This window comes from Erpetoichthys calabaricus, chromosome 4 (genome assembly GCF_900747795.2).
Source record: "Erpetoichthys calabaricus chromosome 4, fErpCal1.3, whole genome shotgun sequence".
Taxonomy (NCBI): domain Eukaryota; kingdom Metazoa; phylum Chordata; class Cladistia; order Polypteriformes; family Polypteridae; genus Erpetoichthys; species Erpetoichthys calabaricus.
Window position 1 is genome coordinate 26,738,858 of NC_041397.2, and position 24,238 is coordinate 26,763,095.

The following is a 24,238-nucleotide window of genomic DNA, read 5'->3' on the forward strand; positions in this document are numbered from 1 at the left end:
CTTATGTAAATTAGATAACTGAATCCAAATGTCAAATAAAATTAGGCTTTCTTATATATTATTTTTCAACTTCAGCTTATCTCTTTGAAAACCTTCTATTAGAATAATCAGATTCAGAAAAATGAAAGAATAGATGAAAGATTTGTCTACTATGATATATGGGTTCATGTAAAAACACTCTTAAATTTTTGTTTTAGCTTCACTAGCTTAACATGTTGTTAAAGATGAAATTTCAATGATTTATGTAAAAATGTACAGTTTTGATATGCTCATTTATTTCCTAAAATTGCATATATCAATAGAATGTTTAGAAGCTTAGAGCCTAAGAGTCTGAGAAACTGAAATCGGAATTGTCAGACAGAGCATTGACAATTGGTTTTGATCAAAAAGCTCTTTAATAATTTATTGGCTGTGTTTATACTTTGGGTGATCAGTCTACTTCACAATCACGAAGATGCTTTTAATATGAACTGACTGACTGACACAGTTTAACTGGAAATAAATTAACTGCTTGTCACTGTGTAGTTGAATATGTAGAATGAAGAGTACATTATTGAATGCTAATCATAATGAATATTTATAGACAATTAAAGCATTAAAAGATTCTATGTGCATATTTTAAGAAACACCAGACAAATTGTGAGCTTTGTACTTCCTAACTAGGTAAAATTGGTTATAGTCTGGAGTTTTTGACAAATCATCTTCTTTAAGCAATTTCTGATTTTAAAAGAGCAACAAATAACTTAAATGCAATACATTTAAAGCCTAGGCCTATTGAATTATGTATACAATATAAACCATAAATCTTAAATCCTTGGTTTTTAGAAATGAATGCTAAGGAATTGTGGATACAGAAGGTGTTGATGGGAGATTTACTGTAAATATTTGATGATAGGACTAACTGCAAAGTCAGTGTGATGGTTCTGGCACATTTGGTAGTCTAGGCAAGATCCTGCCTGGGTGCCCCCCTAAACCCCCTGTAAGGAAATGCTTCACAAATCCATGCCTCCCACCTGTCATAGATAACAACATGGTTTTAACTTGAATGTGATACACAAAATGTGCCATGTTTATTGGCATAGTTCAAAACAAACAAAATGCAAATACTAAAACAGAAACAAAATAATTTATTTAAAACAACTGTAATAATAAATGGTTATAGAATTATAATTATACTAAATTATGCAAAGTTATACTTCACAAAAATTATTCCACCAATGTTTCAAATGCACACAACAATTTACAGTGATAAATTAAAGCTTATATTATACACATTGGACTTTCAGTAGCACAAGTCTATTGAACCTTCAACTTGCTGAAAAAGTTATCAATTACATGCATGCACATCTGTGGATCAACTTTTCAGTTCAACCCAGGTATGTAATACCACTCCGGGATGAGAGGGGGTGCTGTTGCTAACAGTCTTGTCTCTTTCCTCCACAGCTCTGATAAGATGCCCATTGAGGGCGACCTTCTTCCTCAAAGACGCCCCACCCCTTAAGGTCTGAATGATATAAAGGTGGCCGTAATCAGAACACGGCATCTCAGTCAATACCCGAACCTACTGCAGGCTGGAGCTCCATAGACAGACCGTATTAAAGAGCCATCAGTGGCGATCACTATTTTCTTTACTGTGTGCTTGTGCCATTGAACACCTGTTTATTTTGATAAGAAAGTAATTTTTTGAGTCATTATAAAACCGAGTGTTGAGCTTGGCACACCAATGTTTCTTTGGACTTGTCTGTCCCTCGAACGGCAACACATCATTATAGGATATACTGTATGGCCAAAACAATACCAACATATTTATGTTTGAAATTTGTCAGTTTTAACCTTCTATGAGTGGCTCATAGAGGGCTAGAACCAAAAGTAAAGAATCCATCCATCCATTATCCAACCCGCTATATCCTAACAACAGGGTCACGTGGGTCTGCTGGAGCCAATCCCAGCCAACACAGGGCACAAGGCAGGAAACAAACCCCGTGCAGGGTGCCAGCCCACCGCAGGGCACACACACACACACACACACACACACACACACACACACACACATCCACACACCAAGCACATACTAGTGACAATTTAGGATTGCCAATGCACCTAACCTGCATGTCTTTGGAATGTGGGAGGAGACCGAAGTGCTCGGAGAAAACCCACACAGACACAGGGAGAACATGCAAACTCCACGCAGGGAGGACCCGGGAAGCAAACCCAGGTCTCCTAACTGTGAGGCAGCAGCGCTACCACTGTGCCACCGTGCCACCCAAGTAATGAGTCAACTATTAAAAATATATATAAACCTCAAAGTAGCATGAAATGACATTCCACATACTTGTATTACCGATACCCTTTTTTTTTTTGAAGTTCTGTTAAAAGGAGCAACTCTGACCCGTCGTGTCCTTAGGGGGTAAACCCCTGGGGTCAGTTAATGTGGCCTGAACAACTTCACGTTCGTCTGTTCATTTTTGCTGAAGTCACCAATCAGTTTACTCTTTAAAATAAGGGTGTATGTAATATTCTGCACAAAATATTGCCAAAAATGAGGGGTTTTTTGGGTCTAGAGGGACAAAAATGGTGAGAATCCCCAAAAGCTTGACATCTTACATAACTAGACATGACAATTGGAACAGTAAATCATATGTAGGAGTTTTCTGGTACTGGTGAGTCAGGAAGCATCAGACAAAAAAAAAAATGAAGTGATTTCAAAGCATTCATAAGGAAAGCTTGTAGTACTAGGGTGTTGTACCGTGTTAGCCATTATGAATGTAGAGAAAAGCCAAGCAAAATGACCTTTTATTGGCTAACTAAAAAGATTACAATATGTAAGCTTTCGAAGCAGAAGGGGGCCTGAGTTGCCTCAAAAGCTTACATATTGTAATCTTTTTAGTTAGCCAATAAAAGATGTCATTTTGCTTGGCTTTTCTCTAAGGAAAGCTTGGAAAAAATGGCTGGCGTAAAAATGATGAGCATTGTTGTGTACAAGAAAGGAAAAAAGGAAACTGAAGAGGGACTATGCAAATGGTTGATTCCTGCCTTGAAACAAGTTATCCTATAACTGACTCTAGCATCTTGTAAACCTAAATTAGATTAAACAAGTTTAAAATGCATTTATTTGGGACATGTGTATAGTATGGAAACCTTATATAAAAATTGAACTATTTACCTACATCCAACCCCCATAAACTGGCTACAGTAGCACTATATGATTTAACTAAATATTGTGTATTCCAGTCAAATTATATATATATATATATATATATATATATATATATTGTATATTGTAATTGGCCGCCGAATCCCCTGTCTGGCCGGGATGCACCTTTTGCTTATGTTCCGGGGGATTAGCCATGGACTCCTCAGTACCTCCCCCGGGACGCTTGGTGGCAGCCTCCCTGGTTGATGATGCCTCAGTTTCCCACAGGGTTTCATGGCAGATGGAGTTCTCCCCAACCCTGAGGGGATCTGGGATGGCCACCAGGGGGCGAGGCAGAGATCATTAAGCCCAGCTGGTTTAATCATCTACCCCAGTGTTCCCCAACCTTTTTGACAGCAAGGACCACTTTATTAGATGCAAATTTTTCCACGGACCGGTCGTTGGGGGGGTTCGGGTGGGGGCAGTTTTATACACAATTTACATAACATTTCTATTATTATTAAGTTATTAAGCAGTTCGCATACGTTTGCAACCCGAGATTTTTCTTCTTTTTTTGCATATAACAAAGACATATGCATTGCTTTTGTCATTCCAACAGACTGTACATCACAAACATTAACACTGTTATCGTTTTTTTCGTGTCTGCCGTTTCTATAGGAGGGTGACAATGAGTTAAATTCCAGTGGATGTTTTTCAGATGTTGACAAGCAATAAGCAAAAGGTATCACTGAAAACCACAGAAAACAAAAACATAAAAAAAAAACAGTACGAGGAAAGTTCAAAGAAAGAATTTTTTTTTACAATGTTTCTGTTTGGGGATCGTTGTGTAGCCTAAATGTGTACAACTGAGCTGCGGCCACAGATCTAACTGCTCTGTGGATGATTCATTCAAGCATTTCAAGGTCACCTCGTTGTAATGAAAGCATCTGCTGAATGTACTTCGTAGTAAGAAGATTTCTATAGTCTTGTGTCATATGGGGAAACTGTCAGGACCGTAAAAATACTTTGTTGTAATACTCTCTCACCTCGGTCTCTCTCCTCTCTCTGGGCCGCTGCAAAGCCCCGCCCACCAAGCATTCTGAAAAGTCTGAGTGAGTGTCAGTTGCCGGCAGTTCTCTCACGGCCCGGCTGTCAGACAGCTGCGGCCCGGTAGTGGGTCGCGGACCGGTGGTTGGGGACCCCTGATCTACCCAACCCGGGAGTGCGATTGGGAACAGGTGAGCAAGTACCAGGAGCACTTCTGGGAGGACCATAAAAAGAGCCAGCAACCACCACTCAGGGCCAGAATCGGGAGAAAGAGGACAAGGTTGCCTGAGAGTAGTGGTGGTGCCAGCGGAAGGATTGCTGTGTTGACAGTAAAGTGTTTTGGGACTGTGTTATACCTGTGGGGTTCACGGGGAAGATGTGCCCCACAGGGGAACAGTGTTTGGGCTGTGTTTAAGTGCTTGGGACAGTGTATTGCCTGTGGGGTTCACGGGGAAGACGTGCCCCACAGTTGAAAAAAAATAAAAGATTTCTGCTCAATTGATACGTGCCTCAGTGTGAATCTGTGCCGGGTCGGGCGCTTATATAGCACCTTATTCACAATATACTGTATATATATATATATATATATATATAAGTGGCAGAGTGCAGGAATGACAGACTGCTGGATTTAAATTTGGGGCGCCAACTGTGTCATCCTGTTTATTACAAATAAAAAATAAAGAAAACAAAAGTAACATTTGTTCAGGCCAACAAATAGCAACAAAAATATTCTCTTGGGTCACGTTAAAGGGCACTCCATCTAGTAATTCATCCATTTTTGCAAATGATACCTCCTTCTGGGAATCCAACACTTTTATAGATGGGGGACTGGAACGGGCAGAGTCAGGTGCCCTCACTGGGTGGTTTCTTGGTACTGTGGGGAGAGAAGGAGAAGACAGTGTTAGCAATAGTGACCACTCTCAGCCGGTGATTACATAGGTTATTACATATCTCAGTAGAGCCCGTAAGTATATCCTCTGACTCACATGCGTGACACAATATATATACACTTACCGGTCACTTTATTAGGTACGCCTTGCTAGTACCGGGTTGGCCCCCTTTTGCCTTCAGAACTGTTGTAATTCTTCATGGCATAGATTCGCTAAGGTACTGGTAACATTCCTCTTGATTTTTGGTCCCTATTGATGTGATAGCATCATGCAGTTGCTGCAGATTTGTCAGCTACACTTCCATGATGCTCCACCACATCCCAAAGGCACTCTGCTGCATTGAGATCTCGTAACTGTAGAGGCCATTTGAGTACAGTGAACCAGTTTGAGATGATTTGAGCTTTGTGACATGGCATGTTATCCTGCTGGAAGTAGCTATCAAAAGATGGGTACACTGCTGTCATAAAGGGATGGACATGGTCTACAACAATAGTCAGGTTGGCTGCGGCATTTAAACGATGTTCGATGTTGATACTAAGGGGCCCAAAGTGTGCCAAGAAAATATCCCAAACATCATTACACCACCAACACCAGCCTGAACCATTGATATAAGGCAGGATGGATCTATACTTTCCTGTTATTGATGTCAAATCATGACCCAACCATCTGAATTTTGCTGCAGAAATCGAGACTTGTCAGACCAGGCAACATTTTTCCAATCATCTATTGTCTGATTTTGGTGAGCCTGTGCAAATTGTAGCCTTATTTGCCTGTTTTTAGCTGACAGAAGTGGCAGATGGTGTGGTCTTCTGCTGCGGTAGCCCATCTGCTGCAAGGTTTGAACATTTTGTGTGTTCAGAGATGTTCTTCTGCACACCTCAGTTGTAATGAGTGGTTATTTAAGTTGCTGTTGCCTTTCTATCAGCTCACAACAGTATGGCCTCTGACCTCAACTAGGCATTTTCACCCAGAGAGTATGCATACATACACACGCATATATATATATATATATATATATATATATATATATATATACATACACCTACATATATACACATATACACACATATACAAATACACACATACACATATACATACGTATACACATGCACATAGACGTATATATATATATATACTGTATATACATACATACATACATACATATACATACGTATATACACACTCTTTTTTGTTTCTGCCATGTGTAATGTTGAGGGATTTGCACATACGTACAGTATATGCTTTTGCATTTACGTCTGTTTTATTAAGTTCAAAATTAATTTTGTATTTCTGTTTTTCACTACCTTTAAAGCTTCTGCTTCTTCGCCCTCTTTAAATTGAATCATATTCTGACTTGGCTAATGAATTGTTAATAATTCAACAGAATAACTTCGACCGTGCATTGGCAATTCCATTAAATGCCACCCGCTTTCCATTGCACTGACGTACCGAGTATCTAAATATGCTTGAACTTCTTTCGATAAAGTTATGCGTACTCTATCATGCCCTTTATGAATGTACTTGTTGATGTATCAGTACTCATAACCGATGCACAATACTTGACATTAATGTGACAATTGAATCGTTTGAGCAAATACGAGTTATATGGTACAATCATTGAATTATTGATCATCACAATTTTACCATCTTCCTTTCCGTGATAAGTGTGTTGTTTGTGACGATTATCTCTTTGGTGATAATCAGGAAAGCAAGCCTTAGTCATATCTGTTGATTGAATGAATGCTTTAGGAAATTTCTTTTAACACTTTTTCTCTTTCGAGTCCCAATACTGAATCTTTTAAATGCAGCCCGTGAGACATGTGTTTAATGACTTTGTACTACAGTATAATTCAGGATAGATTTCTCTGTTTGGAATTTCAGCACGATCTTTATCATCTTTTTTTTTTTTGATACTTTCAAATTTTCCTACTTTGATATTATTTAACTTGCTCTGCATGTGTATCGCACCAACGTTTTTGAACGTCATTATGAAGTCTTTTATTTCTGACCCGGATTGGACCTACGAGCTTTTCAATTCCACTTGGTCCGGGCTGATTATTACTTTCCTTATTTTCGGAATTTGCACATAGATTATTATTATTCTCTTGTGCATCCTTTTTTGCCTTCTTTTCTCTCCAATGCTTTCGTGTCACTTTTTGACACATTGCTTTTTCTTCTTTGCTTAGTCGTTCACGTGCCATCTAGAAGTATAACATTTTTAAGAACTGGGAGCACATGAAGTGTGTCTACCAAGAGCATTCCAACAACTGCGAGGTTAGATGTCCATGAACTTGTTTTAAATTGTTTGTAAGTAGGCCGTGACATGCAAAAGTCACTGTCTCACAGGTCTTGCTTCCTAAGGTTGTAAAGTCAAGTCTCGCGTGACGTCAAAGTGTCTCTCCGAGATAATCACGTCTCAACCCAAGATTTTTTTATATAACATATATATATATATATATATATATAAACTGTACATACTCACTATTTTTCCATTTGAAAAAGCAAACAAGTCAATGTCATTGTCATTTCTGTGATTTACAGGACTGACTCAGAGTTCTATTCCTCTGTAAGGTTCTTCATGTATCTTTCACACCCACATTCTTATTTATTTCAATCATTCCCCAAATAGTTTAATTTTGGACTACCAATGCTGAAAGTCTGTCCAGAAAAACCTATACAGTAGCTACATCAGCATGCCATAAAAAGCATGGATGTGGTGTATCACAGATTTTTTTCTGTTTTCTTTGATTTCTGTAATGATGATCATGGTTTTTTTTTTCCCAAAATAGTACACCATATACCAGTTTTATTAAGAATGAAATAAGTTACTTGATTAAGAAATATACTGTAGATAATTCCTTTCATTTTTCCAAAATCTTATAACATTGTATTAAAAAGAGTTTAACGGCTTTACTAAAGAAAATTAAATGAAAAAATTATATTAGCAATATGAAATTTAGTATTTACATTGCTTCATTTAAGTGATTTTCAATAAATACATCAGAGTACATATAATGAAATGCAAGATGTTAAAAATGTCATTTTTAATACAGTAGATGTAGGAAAATCTATAATCTATAAAATGTCAAATACTCTTCAAGAGACAAAAAAGACAAAAAAACAGACATGAAACCTTCCAGCTTGGTTTATTTTTATCAGCATTATCTTATTTGGACTCTTCTCTTCCTTTGACTCACTTTTCTGTTTTTTACACACAAACAAACACTCACTTACAATCTCTAAGTTGTTTTTTTTTCTTTACCATGTAACTCAATCTAACATAATGATGGCCCTTATTTTTTCTTGGTCATAAAGAGGATACCTTTAACCAATAAATTAGAGATCCTACTTGGTGGATTAGATTTCCTCATTGCTGGTATGGGAAGGCACAGTTTTGAGTAAAATAAACAGAACTTGTCGTTCCATTTTTATGTTGCCTCTAATGCCTTCCCATATAATTGTTATCATAGTCACACTTCTAACTGACAGCACAGTATATTGTCAGAGACAAGAGCCCGCTCAGTGCCTTACAGGGTCAGATTAGAGGGAACAGAAGGGTAAGTGTGTAAGAGTCCACTCTTGCTATACGCAGATCATGCACTGTGTGTGAGGCCCGTGGTCAGAAGACTGATAAGAGTTCAAAGAACTGCACAATTCATGAGCTTTGCAGCATAGCCAAATTGGACTGCACATTTTTGTCGCTTGGTTTACTTGACTTTAGTCAGATAACTCTTCCCACAACCCTAAACTTAATCACAGTGGAACCAGGCAATCAAGTTGGATTTTGGATTGTGCAATTGGATTGCATATTTTTGTCATTGCATTTTATGGGTTATTTTGTGGTTACTGTTTTATGAAAACTGCATATTAAAAAGAATTCTATGCAGAAAAGTACAGTTTTTAGTTGTCACAGGTATATAACTTCCTATTTCCCATTGGTTCCATGTATTAACGTTCATATCTTAAACTTTTGCATCGTTTCTTAGGAGTGTTGAGGATTGGCTTTAATTTTTTATTTCTTTCTTTACTGCTTCAAATTTTTCATTAATAGGTTGTTTGACCTTTATCCAATGGTTGGTTAAGTTGTTTGACCTTTATCCAATGGTTGGTTAATAAGTATCGAGAAAGAGAGATTATTAGCTCTCCCAGTAGTTGACTACTAGTTTTAATGTAGTAAGGCCTTATGTAGACTGTAAAGTAAGCGAATTTCCTTAAGGACAGAAATGGAAGTATTAAAGTTGAAATTCTTGGGTCTCTTGGTTCGTTTTACCTGTCAATAGGCTTTGAAATGCCAGTGAGAATTACACACAACCTCATATTACAATGTTTCCTATGGCTTGACACATTCAAATAATTACATGCTTAAAACGTGTTTCTATATCCATATGTATATTTTATGATTCAATGAAATATGAAATAAGTCCTGCATTATTTGTTATGGGGCTGTGTGGTTCCATAAATTCATACTGTATGTGATTCTGTGTGCATTGCAGTGGCTTGAAGATGTTGTCACTTCTGGTATTTCTCCTTTGGCTTCATTCATTTCTTACAAGGAAGGTCAGGTATCCTTGGAACCTGGTGGGTTTTGTGTGGCATCCAAGAATTGGATTGTCCATCAATTCCAAGGTGAAACTATATAATGCACTAGTATGGCTGCATCTGGAGTATTGTGTGTAGTTCTGGTCACCAAGGTACAAGAAAGACATAACAGCACTTGAAACTGAGCGGAGGAAGAAAAACCAAATGCATACCAGGATTTAAGGACATGTGTTACTGTGACAGACTCAGATAATTAAACCAGTCTATTCTTGAGTAGAGGAGACTGTGTGGGGACCTCATCCAGGTATTTAATACTTTGTACGAATATTAAAGGTACCAAAATATCTTGATACATTAAAAGTATCTTATCAAATAGGCACTACTTATATAAACACTACAGTTGATGAAAGAATTGATTAGGATATGATCTAATCATCTTCATTGTGTAAAATATTTACTAAATAGAATCGTATAAAGACTAAAGCGTAAATATAAAATAATGAAAATGTTTTAAACTGGGCATTTAGTGTAACTATAGTGTATACCATTCCCTGCTGATCGCCCTCCTTTTGTTATCATGTCATTACCCTTCTGTCTCTTTTTTAGGGCATTCCAGAGTCATACCCTTTCCCCATTTCACCTTTTATTGCTTAACTACTTTACCAAGAATCAAAATGACTATTAATATTTTTAAAGGAGATTGACTACAACAAATACATTAGAAATTATTCAGACATGCAATCTTGATATTATGAAGCATGTTACAGTTTGTTGTTTTTTTTTGCAAACCAGAGTCCTATGGATTAATGTAAAATATGATCCTTGCTCTGCTTTTCTATGTTAAAGAAATTTTTTTTTTTTGAGGTATGACATCATCAGGTATTATGTAAACATAGCAGTGATATTGTGCACAAAAATACTGGGAACCATGTCTTGTGGGAGAACGACACTGTTCATTATTGTAGTTACAAGTGTCAAGTCGTCAAGTATCATAGTGTCAGGTAAGAAATAATTCATTGATTTCTGTGGCCATATCAGATAATCCATAATCTTACTTTTGTGCAAAGCTTCTCTTCAAACACTTTCTTTTTTCTATGAAGTTTTCAAATTTAAATTCCAGGTGCATGACACAAAGAGGTCTGATGTGGAACTTAAGGTATACTGATGTACAAGCCATTGACACCTGCGGTCTGCTGCACATATTGACAAGAGCTGTTATCTGGTGGCTTTTTCCTTGACTTGAGTGAAGGCTGATTATCAGTGCCTAAGACATGAAGCATTTAATATTTAGTAATTTGCGTGTATTCATAAATGAACTGTGTTGAAGCAGATACTGTATCAGTAATGAATACTTTATTAGACCCCTAATTAAACATACATAGTACTCTGGGACTAGCAACTAGATTTCTGATGCCTGTAACTGGCAGGGTGTCTTAACTTATAGATAATAGATAATATTTTCATAAGAAACTGCCATCAAGACTCTACGTCTTAGTGATGATAGAGGCAAATGTCTAGTAGATAAACATAAGGGCATTAGCTGAACTACTTGAAGGATGGGTATTGATCCTATAATACAATAAAAAAATGTCACATCCCATAATTGTAAATGTCTCTCCTATTAGCTAGCAAGTATCAGGCAACTTTGAAAGGGGAGCCCTGTGGTTTAAGAAAATATTTAGCTTTCCAACTGTCAATTCAAAAATTGAAAGGACGAACATACACTGGAAGCAATGAATGGGAACTAATTCTGGATGTGAGGTTTGTCCATCATAGGCCACTCTTATTTACAGACCCATTACTACTCATACTGGGCCACTTTAGTGTCACCAATTAACCTAAAAAGCATACCTTTAGAATGTGGGAGGAAATTAAAGTAAACAAAAGAAATTCCACATGGACAAAGATAGAAGATGAAATATCCACACAACAACATCTGGACCTGTGATACCCTTTTCCCTCGGCCTACCTCAATTCCCATTGAGCATCAGGTAGTTCATGACTGAGCACCAGTGATATAATGAGATACATAGACACCTGGAAAAGTAATGCGTAAACAAAACCATCTTTTATTAAAGCAAGTTCAATTTTTCAACTCAAAACGTCAGTAATCACTTCTTTCATTATACAAATGGTGTTCATATTGGCTCTCACACCTAAAATAAAAAAAGGAAGATAAATACAATTTAACATTTCCAAACTCAATTCAAATCCAACTCTTCTTCTTAGTAACCTACAGAAATCCATCTTATTACTAATTAGCTGTCTGTTGTGATTAGGGTGGGGGTTTTAGGGTGTAACTTGTGATTACAAATACTAATTGTTTCTGTGATATACAAAGTCAATTGTATAACTTTTTAAAATGTTTAAAATGTTTGCAGTTTTGTTTTACTGAAACATATGTTTGATTGTTATATTATAGAACATTTTATGTAATGCAAGGATATGGAACAAATACAATTTTAAATTTTAAGGAAAAAAAGATCTGATGATTGCTCTACTCTCTTGTAAACTGCTAAACAAATTTTTGTGCTTCCTTGAACACCAGGACAAATCCAAATGCCTTCCCCAATTATTACATCTAAGTATTATTGAACATGTGTGAGAAGTACAATAGCAGAAAGTGTGAATCTGGTCTTGAAACCTGAAAAATCAATCATACAATCAGACCCTGACTTATATGCCCGTTCAAAAATGCGACACATTTTCTTTTTTACATGTTCTTGACTCCTCCAATCTCGCATCAGTTTCTCAGAGGCATTGAAGTTTGTTGCAGCAGCGCAGTTACCAATTTCTTTTGCTACTTCAACGACGTTTAATTTAAAACCAGCTTCATATTTTCTTCTGATTGAACGCTCCATCATAGATAAAGGTGTATCAGGGTGCGAGATACTAAAAACACAAAACAGTGCAAACATTGCTTCTGAATAGTTTGGGTATTACCGTGTGGTCACGTAGGCACAATACATAGAAAAAAAAGGTAGTGTGCTCCGTGGTTACTCTCTCAGATGGGCGTTAGCATATTATAATCTCTTGGACCAATAGTGTGAGTTTTCCGTATTCGACTTATATGACCGACTTTATAAAATACCGGAAATCTGATACTATAAAATCAAGCCCTGACTTATCCGCGGGAGAACTTATTCGCAAGTGTATATGGTACTTGAAGAACACCCCACTACAAAAAATTAAAGACATCTATGACAGCATTCCAGCAAAGATTCAAGCTGTTCTGAAGACAATGGGTGACTGTACTCCATACTATGTCTTTGATATTAATATATTGTTAGGTGTTTCCATTTTTTTCTTCACTGCCTGTATACATACTGTACAGTATATATACTTATGCCTTAAAAACGCACATAAAATGCAATAATTATAAGTAATTGTGGAGCTCTACAGTCCTCTGTACCCAGCTTGCTTTATTGACCCTGGTGAGCCCTTGAACACAACTGCCTCTAAATATTTAGAATATATCTTGTCAGAGCTGTCTGTGTCCTTGTGATAAGAATTTTCATCTCAGTAAATACTATTTCAGTTGAATAATGCAAAAGATCCCTTCCTATATAACCAGATAGATTTTTGCTCACCACAATAATGGCATTGCCTAACTTTATTTCAGTTACTACTTATTCCTTCCTCAGCAGCTTCAAATTCTATTTAGATAAGTAATACACTCACACAAACATTCATCAGATATTTCAAATGAAATATTCTGAGCCCATGTAAATTGTTTATTTACAGGATTCCTTAGAATTTGTCTCCTATATTGTGTTGTCCATCCAACATGAACATATTTAGAATGATTTGATATTGTCATTCAGACTATCATTTTTTTCAAATTAGTTCAATCCATAGTTTATCCTAAAGCAACACATTAGGGCTACTAACTGGCCTTTGAGAAAATACAAGCACAACAGGGCTAACTAAAGACAACAGCCAACCTGAAAACAACTCTATTAGTATTATAACCCGGCGGCAAGAAAACAGTCATAAGAAGGGAGAAATGCTGATGTATCACCTCAGTAACCTTAGGAGAGGTATCTGCAGATCATTCTATTGACCTTATCACCGCTTCAGGGGTGGTTGGGCTTTCCCATTAGCTTATCTTTGCTTTGTAGAGGGGTGTTCATTACTCATTTACCTCATTTTAACCTTGGAAAATAAAGTTGGTGGTTTCCCTAAGATGAAGCAGACCTCACGTGCTTAAGCTTTAATCTATATTTAGTTAACCCTGCATTTAATTCTCATCCCTATGTTTAATGATTCATTGTTTTAGCTTTATGTATGTATATATTTGTATTAAATTATAATATTATATATTGACTAAAAATTCTATTTGGTATGTGTCTCTGGCTCTTAGAGGACTCAGGTCCAAGTCTGCTTAACACCAGAATCCCTGAAGCCTACGAAAATATTTGTAATGCTGGGCCACCTTAAATTGCCTCACACCTCCTCATCAGTGCCTTTGTTTTGCAAAATGTGTCAATCACACAAGCAACCTGCTATCCCGTCCCCCACTGAGGCAGATGAAGTCAAGTCAGACGCAAAATTCTCACAGCTGAAGTCTCTTTATCTGAGAGTTAGGTGCCTGGAATTGTATAGGGTAAATAATATCTCGTTATTTGGAATACATACATTTCATGTATGTTCCGTGTCTACACTGATCTGTGTAAATGTAAGATGACAGGAAATGCGAGGAAAGAAATGTTGAACACATAACTAAAACAGAAACTTTTTTCATGTTATACTAATAATGACAAAATGCTGACATGAAGTGTATAATGTGTGAAGACTGAAGTACAAATATAAAATAAACACTTTCACAAAATATATAACAAATCAAGTGCACTTTTATTCAAGAATATAATCAAAGAAAAAGAAATTGTTCAATTTACATGTTGCTGTCAATATGTAAAAACCGAAGCTCACATATCAATCAATATAATGCAGACATGCCAGCTTGTCTGGTGCAGAGGTAAGAACTGCTGTCTCAATCAGAGGTTGTGGGTTCGATCTCCGATCTTCCCTGCATTTACTGTTTTGAGTAGTGAGCAGCTATTATTATTACTATTACATAATAAAAACACACATTTGATTTGAGTCTGCAACAGCCAGTATAAAGTTTTGCTACTTGTAAAAGATATCGCTGAAGGTATATAAGCAGACACATAAATGCTGGTGAACCATGTGTTCTTGATATCTTGTTGTCACATGAATTTTTTTATTCAGTTTTATTCTTGAATAAAAGCACACTTTTTTCATTATACCTTTGCGAAAGTATTTATTTTATAATCCAGTAACCACCTGAATGACATCAATGTGTATTGACTGTTACTTTGTTATTTTGTTTTGCTGCTCTTTGCTATAGACACAATTTTGCTTCTGTAGTTTCTTATTAGAGTTTATATCCATCTACTTGATTTCAGTTATCTTGTATTACATTTCATCTTTTGCACTGTATTCTATTTCTTTGTGTGGTGTTAACCACTTTTGTAATAGTGTAGTCTGTGAAACCACTAAATAAAATCTGATAATTGATATTGTGACATCATTGTTATCCATTCATTTATTTTCTAAAGTCACTCATTTCAATACAAGCATCATGGGATACATGATGGGAGCTGCCCTGGACAGAATGCGGTTTCATCAGAGATCAAACTCATGCATGCATTCACCCTAACTAACAGCAGAACCAATTGTTGATGCCTGTCAATAAATTCTGTTTGGAAACATTCATCCTAAAAACATCCCAAAGAGTACTGCTGACATAGAAAAAGAACCTACAGTCACATTATGGGCTGGATTTTTTATCCAGAATCTCTGTAACAATGAGATAGCAGAGCTAAGCACGATGCTACCTTAACACTTTTGTCAGAATTCAAAGGAATAACCCATCTGCTAGATTTGCCGTCCAAGTCTTGCCTAGATGATGAAAATGTTAACATCAACATAAACTTTTAAATTCTTTCCAGATGTTGCTTCCTTTAGAACAGTGTCTCCCATCTTGCATTTATAATTAACATCCCTTATGCCCACATTTAGAACTTTGCATTTTTCTCCAGTCTTTTTGAATTGCTTTTGCTGCCTCCTCGGTGTGTGCCATTCCTGCAATTTTAGTGTCTTCTGTGAATGTCACTAACTATAACAGAATCAATGCCATTAATGTAAATCAGAATAAGTAACGGTCCAAGAACAGACACCAGAGGGACTCCAGTTATGACCATACCCAACACGGAGCATTCTCCTCTTATCTGTACTCTTTGTCTCCTGCCAGTTAATCAGCTAGAGATCCAGATTTGTAGGTTACTTCTGATGCCTATACTTTCTTCTTTTAGAATTAATATTTGGTGTAGGACAAAAGTCAAAGGCTTTTTGAAAGTCTGAGTAAATTATGTTGTATGGTTTGGTTTTGCCAGCTATTGCAGTTGACAAAATAGATAGCTGAAAGATTATGCTCCCTTTATTCTTAACAGCTCAAACATTTGACATGTTATATTCATTCCTCTCTTTCCTACTCCCTTTCTCTGCTCATCGACTGTTTTCTGTTCTTTGAGGTGACTATTTAAGTCCACATTACTCTTAAACCTTTTCATTACTTACTCACTTTTCTGTGGTTCCCTCAGTACAACTAGGGAGGCCTAAAAATTATTGGAGCCCAAGGGCTCCCTAACCTTGAGTCCCCCATTGTTTTTGTGATCAAATCTGTCAGAACACAGTAGAATGTAGTTTGATTATTCATAACATTTCTGTATAAATGTTTCTCTAACTTTAGAGATCAAACATGGGCGGAAGAAGATGATGTATGAATTGTTTTAGAATACAACATTGAAGGTGACAGTAGTAAGCAGATTGCCTCGGAGCAAGATAAGTAGTGTGCTGTAGACATTAGGGATAAAAAAAACCCACAAACCTTAAAATTAACTTACAGAATCATCGCACATTGGCCAACAAGTTATTTTTGGACAATTAAAAACAGAAGTTGAAAAGCACCAACAAACAGAGGGCGCTTACAAGTTTGAGTCCATGTAATGTAGAGAAAAGCCAAGCAAAATGACACCTTTTATTGGCTAACTAAAAAGATTACAATATGCAAGCTTTCGAGGCAACTCAGGCCCCTTCTTCAGGCAAGATGTAATGCAAGACAACAATCGGTAACATGATGTTCACAAAAGGCAGCAGTTTGTGAAACAGCCAAACACAGAAAATGTGAGGAGCCCAAGTTAACTTGTTCATTGAAGATGGCACATCCACAAGGCAATTTGACAAGTAATTGTTCAGAAAATGTGCTGCTACTTCCAACCTCCAGTTTAACATGTTATGTGCTGCATAAGTAAAAGTTATGGTGGGAATGAAGAAAAGTAAATTATGCAATGGAGAAAAATGTATTCCTCTCCTGCATATCTTTGTAATATTAGGGTACTTCAGCCATTTCTTGTTTGCTCTCGTCCAGTTGGATTTGGATTAATAGTTTGCATGTAGAAGTGAAGTTTGTTCAGCATAAATGATCAAAACAATCTAAGCATCTTATATAAATGTTCATATGCAATAAATGGTGTGGTTTTTTGCTTGTTTTAAATGAAACATACCTACTATATCTGCTTCTACTAACATTAAACAATATTATTTCCAAATGCATCAGGTCTATAGTTCTCAATGTTTGGGACACAAAACTAAGCTCCATAGTATTTTTTAACCATACCATAAGAACACACGTGAGTATTGGGAGTGTCTCTCGGATATTAATGTGGAGAAACATGGAGAAAAGAGTAAGAATATGACACCACCTACTTTCCACTTCTTTTAGAATGGAAAAGAATGTCCTGATCACTTTCAGTTCTGACATCACCAGCTCTGCGTTTTTTGCTGCTGCCCATACTTAAACCAACACTTGCCAAAAAGTTCCTGTTCATTTGAGCAACTGGTTTCTGAAGACCTCGGATATCCACATCAGGTAGAAGCTTTTTGACAGCAGACACCTTTATTATTGATCTAGATGTCATGTCTAATTTTGTGCTTTTGATCACTACTTTTTTTTCACTAACGAACATTTAAAGTGATGACCTCTGGAGCCCCAACACTTTTTCCATCTCCATTGCTTATCTTACAATATATAAAAGTTGTGAACTAAGGCGCTATATAGGCACCCGACCCGACACAGATTCACACTGAGGGACGTGTAAAAGCACAAAGACTTATTTTTTTTCATTTGTGGGGCACGTCTTCCCCGTGAAGCCCACAGGCAATACACAGTCCCAAGCACTTAATCAAAACCACCAACCCTCCATCACCACCACCACCACCACCACCACTACTACTCCCACTCCCACTCCCATTCCCATTCCCATTCCCATTCCCATTCCTCCTCCTCCTCCTCCTCCTCCTCGGCAACCTCGTCCTCTTTCTCCCAATTCTGGCCTCAAGTAGTGGCTACAAGCTCCTTTTGTAGCCCTCCGGAAGTGCTCCATGTGGTAATTGGTCTAATTAGGCTGCACTTCCGGGTGTGGCTGCATTCCAGCCCACAGAGGCTTGTTAAGCCATGCAGCTCCTCCGGGTGGTGGCCACAGAGCCAAACAGGTCTGAGTCCTGAAGTCCCATACCTGTGGCTCCAATGTAACCCAGGAGGGCTGCCACCACGCGTTCTGGGGGACATAGAGTGTAGCAACAACATAAAGACTAAAACAAAACTGAATTTCCAAGTCAAATGAGAAATAATAAAGAAATTTGAATTAGTATAAAAAAGGCAAACCTGTAACAACCCCTACCTCACACTCAATACACTGCAATATGTGACTCAGGGGTATAGACATGCTTTGGAACAAGCAAACTTGAACTTTAGAATTTTTGACAAGTATTGTTAACTTAAACAACTTTTCTTTGTAATCCTAGCATTCGTTGCATGTGATATTTTAATGTAAGATCACCAAAGTGTTCTTGGTTTGGCTAATTGTCGTTAAGGGGTTCTTCTTCACCAAGGACAGAATTCTGCGATCATCCAGCACATTTGTCTCCCATAATTGTCCAGACCTTCTGGAGTTGCTGAGCTCACCTATGTGTTTGTTCTTTTTAAGAATATACCAAATGGTTTATATGACCACCCCTGGTGTTTCTGCTATCTCTCTAAAGGGTTTGTTTTGCTTTCTCAGCTTAGCTTAATGATGGACAGTTCTTTGGACCTCATATTGAGAGTTCACAGTGACAGCTTCCAAATGCAAATTTCACACTTGGGATCAGTTCCAGACTTTTGACCTGCTTAATAGTTAATGAAATAATGAGGGAACTGCTCTCACCTGTCTGTGGAACAGCTTGTCAGTCTTTCATTCATATATTTTTGAGTCCCTGAAAATAGGGGGACCGGGTATAAAAATGTCTGTCATTCCTAAACGGCTCATACAATATTTTTGGTAAACCCCTTAAATTAAAGTTGAAAATCTACACTAAATATACATAATGAGTGCTTTACTTCAAAACCATTGTTGTGGTGTATAGAGCCAAAATTATTAAAATTGGGTCACTGTCCAAATACTTATGGATCTGACTGTATACATAAATATATAAATTGTGTTAAACACAGAGTAAAACAGAATAATTCTGAAGGACCATAAAAAGTCTCACATTATAAAATCTAGCTAACATTCTAATAGAGAATCTGACAAGTTGATGACAGGGGAGTGAAAAACAAGTACTAAGCTCACAACATTCCTGGAAAAAATCCTCCTGGAGGTCCACAACCAGTAATATTCTAGGCTAACCTATTGTCCGCTCCTTCTTGGGCATTCTAAAATATCACACATACATGCGAAAAAAAAAAAAAAAAACGTACAAAATGAAGCAGATTAAATTCTGTGATGTCAGTTCCCAGGAGCAGTAGTAGTAGCTTGGCAAAATAAAAGTGGTACCAGGTGTCACAGCAGGATATCAAGAAGTGTAGCAGAATAAAGGAGGGTCATTAACAGTTCATACTGATTGCCAGGCTTTTATTTTTATGCAAATGACTAAGAAATCAAGTTTCAACATGAACAGCCTAATCAGTATCTCTAATTAGGGCATGCCAGACTGCTGTCCTCCGCCAGGATTTAGATGCTAACACCGATGGGATATCTCTTATACAAGCAGAAATACCATTTAGCAGCTTTACTGCCCTGAAGGCTTGACTTCTAACAGTACTTTCGTTTACCTTTGGAAGTTTTAAAAGACCATCATTATGAAAATGTAATGTCCTCCATGGTATATATTGCATTCATAAGCGCTGTCAATTAGTTATGGCCCAGAAAGAGGATTTTGAAATCAGACCAAAGATTAAATGAAAATAAGTGGAACGATTTGAGGACAGATGTTATGTGTGGTTGAACCTCTTGGTAAAGATGTCTGTCTTTAAAACTTGGAGTTGCAGAACAGGGATGTATTAAATTGTATATTAGAAAGCTGTAGAAAATAAACTTTGACAATAGTGACTCTATTATAGAAGAACTAGACAAGTTCCAGGTTTGAATCTGACAACGAAGCTGCCAATGATTGTTATATAAAAATATAGTTGATAATTGAATGTGGATGAATGGGGGGAAATTAAAGGAGAAATCATTAACTGAAGAATTGAGTAGACAAATGAGCCACACAGATTCAAAACTGGTACAATTTTGCTTACTGATCTAGTTGAATGAGAAAACAATCTGTTATATGGAAGTTTATTGAGTAGCAGTTTTACAGTATATTGTCAAGCTTGGGTCACAAAGTTGCACAGGAGAGTACAGGAGGATTTCCAAGGAGTAGAAACTTTATTGCTGTCCAGGCAGATACAAACACAAGTTTCTTTCAGAGGCGATCTGGCCTTGCAAGGAACAGCTATCAAACTTGACACCTTGGCTCCAACTCCTGGTCAAAAGAACACAAAGTCTTCCTCTTCAAGCGAGTACAGTGGCTCGGAAGCAGCGACCGGAACAGAGGGAGTCTGGGGGAAGAGAGACAGGAAAGTGAGACCTCAGTATGGCCGCATCTTGGTCTCTTAAATGTTCAAAGCACATCGTGCAGCAAGCCAGCAAGCCTGCAGCTGATCCCGCAAAGAGGAGGTGTAAGAGTGTGTCTGTATCCCATCAAAAAACTGTTTAAGAGGGAACAATGATCACATCCCCCTGCGGCAGCAGTCAGAATATAAACATTCACATAAAAGCCCATAAGAAGTTTGTAATCTATTAAAGGGAAAATGTAATCAATATAAGGCAACAAGTGGTTTCCACCAAGTAATGCAAGTAAACAACAGCAAAACTACCAACGCTTATTAGAAATCACTCCCAAAATCTAACCATGCAAGATACTGTGAAAAAGAATTGCCATGTCTTCTTTCCGAAATCCAGCCAAGGCTGATGAAGCAACTGAGTAGCACTTAGTTTTCATGTATCATCACTCTGGAGCTTGTTCTCCTGTAGTAAAGCCACATCATTCCACTTTTGCCTCAGAGGGATAGACTAAAAAGTCATGATAAATAGGTTAGTAAATAAAAAAGCTGCAGAGAAGCAACTTATAACAAATGCATTGACTAGATGAAGCAAGAACGTTTCTGAGTACATCAAACAAAATGCAACATCTCTCTTACTGCTTCATTCCATTCAAACTAGTGTGGTTGCGGAAACGTGCTTTAGCAGTGCATAATCACAATCCTCCTCCTCCTCCTCCTCCTCTATTGTTAAAAAAGTATGTCCACCTCACTAGCACTTTATTGCTATCTGAAACAATGCAAAATGCAGGACAAGACAAGGCCCCTCTGCCCCTTGGGATAAAAAGAAGGCTCCATTACTAACTGTGGCTTGGAACTAGTCAGTAGGCTGCTAATTTTGTACCATCAGTGGTCACATTCCTTGATCTGTAGGACAATTTGAAATGGACAGCCTACAAAAATATTGCTGCAAAATAATCTGCTTTATTGCCAATATAAACATGTAGGTAGTAGCACAGAAAGAAGACCATAGACATACCACCTGCACTTCAGAATAGGTAATACATAGGTCGACTTTTACTAATTTGTCCTCGGGGGGAAATAATCACAAGAAAAATATCTGGCTTTTTACAGAAGATCTTTAAATAGATAGATAGATAGATAGATAGATAGATAGATAGATAGATAGATAGATAGATAGATAGATAGATAGATAGATAGATAGATAGATAGATAGACAGTCCAAGTTCCATTGAGGCATCATACGGGTGTATTGCTGTTGGTGTAGCATTTCTTTTTTTAAAATTTTATTAATTTTATTGTAATCATTCCATACAAATATATCAATTTTTACAAAAGATAGGATTGAAAACAAGTCACTCCCTACCCCTGAGAGAGAGAGCATGGCCAACAGAGTAAAACTTAAGGCTTGTAGACATACCTAAATTGATGAGTTTAATAGGGCAATAGAGATCAATGGAGAAGAAAAAGAAATGTGGAGATAATTGCTTCATCGGTGAATTAAGAGCTTATTCTAAGATATTATTGATTAGATCTTGCCAGGTTTTGAAAAAATTCTGTACGGATTCTCTAACTGAATATTTGATTTTTCCAGTTTCAAATAGTATAAAACATCGGTTTCCCACTGACTTAAAAGAGGAGAGTTAGGATTCTTCCAGTTTAGCCAAATAAGTCTGCGTGCCAAAAGTGTAGTGAATGCAATCACAGTTTGTTTGTCCTTCTCCATTTTAAACCCATCTGGAAGATCACCAAACACAGCTGTTAATGGGTTAGGAGGGATTGTGACACGAAGGCTGTCTGAAAGGCACTTAAAAATTTTGGTCCAAAATGATATTAATTTGGTGCAGGCCTAGAACATGTGACCCAGTGAGGCTGGGACTTGATTGCAGCGTTCGCAGGTTGGATATTGCTCTGGAAACATTTTGGATGGTTTTAGGCGAGATAGATGTGCTCGATTTATAATTTTGAGTTGAATAATTGTATGCTTTGCGCATATAGAGCTTGAGTGATGTCTCTGAATTGCTATTTTCCACTCGTTTTCTGATATATTGATTAAGAGATCTTTTTCCCATTGTCCTCTTGGATCTTTAAAAGGGAGGGACTGCAAGAAAATTTTATATATTTCAGAGATGGTGTCTAAGTCCTTGAAATTGAGCAATATTTTTTCCGGCATGGAAGGGGTGCAAGATAAGGCAAATCGGGCAGGTTCTGTTTAAGAAAGTTCCTAATTTGAAGACAGTGAAAGAAATGTGTGGCTGGAAAGTTAAATTTGGAGTGTAATTGTTCATAGGATGCAAAGATGTTGTCTATATAAAGATCTCTAAGCAATTTAATCCCAAATCTTTTCCAGATATTAAAAACTGTATATGTTTGCGAGGGTTGAAAGAGGTGGTTCTCTTGCACAGGTGCCACAAATAAAAGATTCTCCATCTTAAAATGCTTTCTACATTGGTTCCATATTCTGAGTGAGTGAAGCACAATTGGGTTATTAGTATATTGCCGATAACTTGTATTTATTGGGGCACAAAGCAGGGAATATAAAGAAGTACTGCAGAATTTTACTTCGATAGCAGTCCAGGCCTGTGTATGTTCATCTATTTGTATCCAGCTTTTTATAGCTTGTATGTTTGCTGCTCAGTAATAAAACTGAAAGTTGGGTAGAGCCATGCCACCTTCTGCCTTAAGTGTTTGTAGGGTCGCTTTTTGGATACGTGAGTGTTTTGAGTTCCAAATAAATAAGGTTATTGTTGAATCTAATTGCTTAAAAAATGATTTATTAATGTATATTGGAATGTTTTGAAATAAAAAAGAGTAGCTTAGGAAGAATATTCATCTTAACAACGTTAATTCTTCCAGCTAGAGTGAGATGAAGGGTTGACCATCTATGCAAGTCTTGCTTAATTTTTTCCATACAGACGGCGAAATTTTGTTGATAAAGAGCTTTATGTTTACTTGTAATATTTACCCCTAGGTATTTAAACTGATCTGCAATGATAAAAGGGAAGGTGTCCAATCTAATATTGTGTGCTTGAGAATTCACTGGAAAGAGCACACTTTTATTCAAATTAATTCTGAGACCAGAGATCTTTTGAAATTCTGTCAAATGCTTTTTCTGCATCCAATGATAATAATATTTCTTGGGTGTTTGACTTTGTTGGTGAGTATATTACATTAAACAGGCGTCAAAGATTGGAAGATAAGTGTCGACCCTTGATAAATCCAGTTTGATCTTGTGATATTACTGAAGGCAGCACTTTCTCCATCCTTCTAGCTATGATTTTTGAGAGTATCTTAACATCATTATTCAGAAGTGAAATTGGTCTATATGATGCACATTGTGATAAGTCTTTATTTTTGTTTAGGAAAGACGTGATTAATGCTTGGTGAAAAGTTTGAGGTACAATTTGATTGTCTCTAGCTTCTGTAAATGTTGCTAATAAGAGGGGAGCTAGCTGAGTGGAGAATTTCTTATAAAATTCTGCAGGGTAGCCATCAGGGCCTCCTGCGTTCCCGCCTTGAAGTGACTTTATAGCATCTAATAATTCTGATAGCGCCAGAGGTTTATCCAGTTCATCCGCACTAAAAGTACCTATTTGTGGCATCTGTAATGTATCCAGAAATGCATTAGATTGTGTATTGTCTTCTTTAAATACATTATCTGTATGAAAATGTGCTATA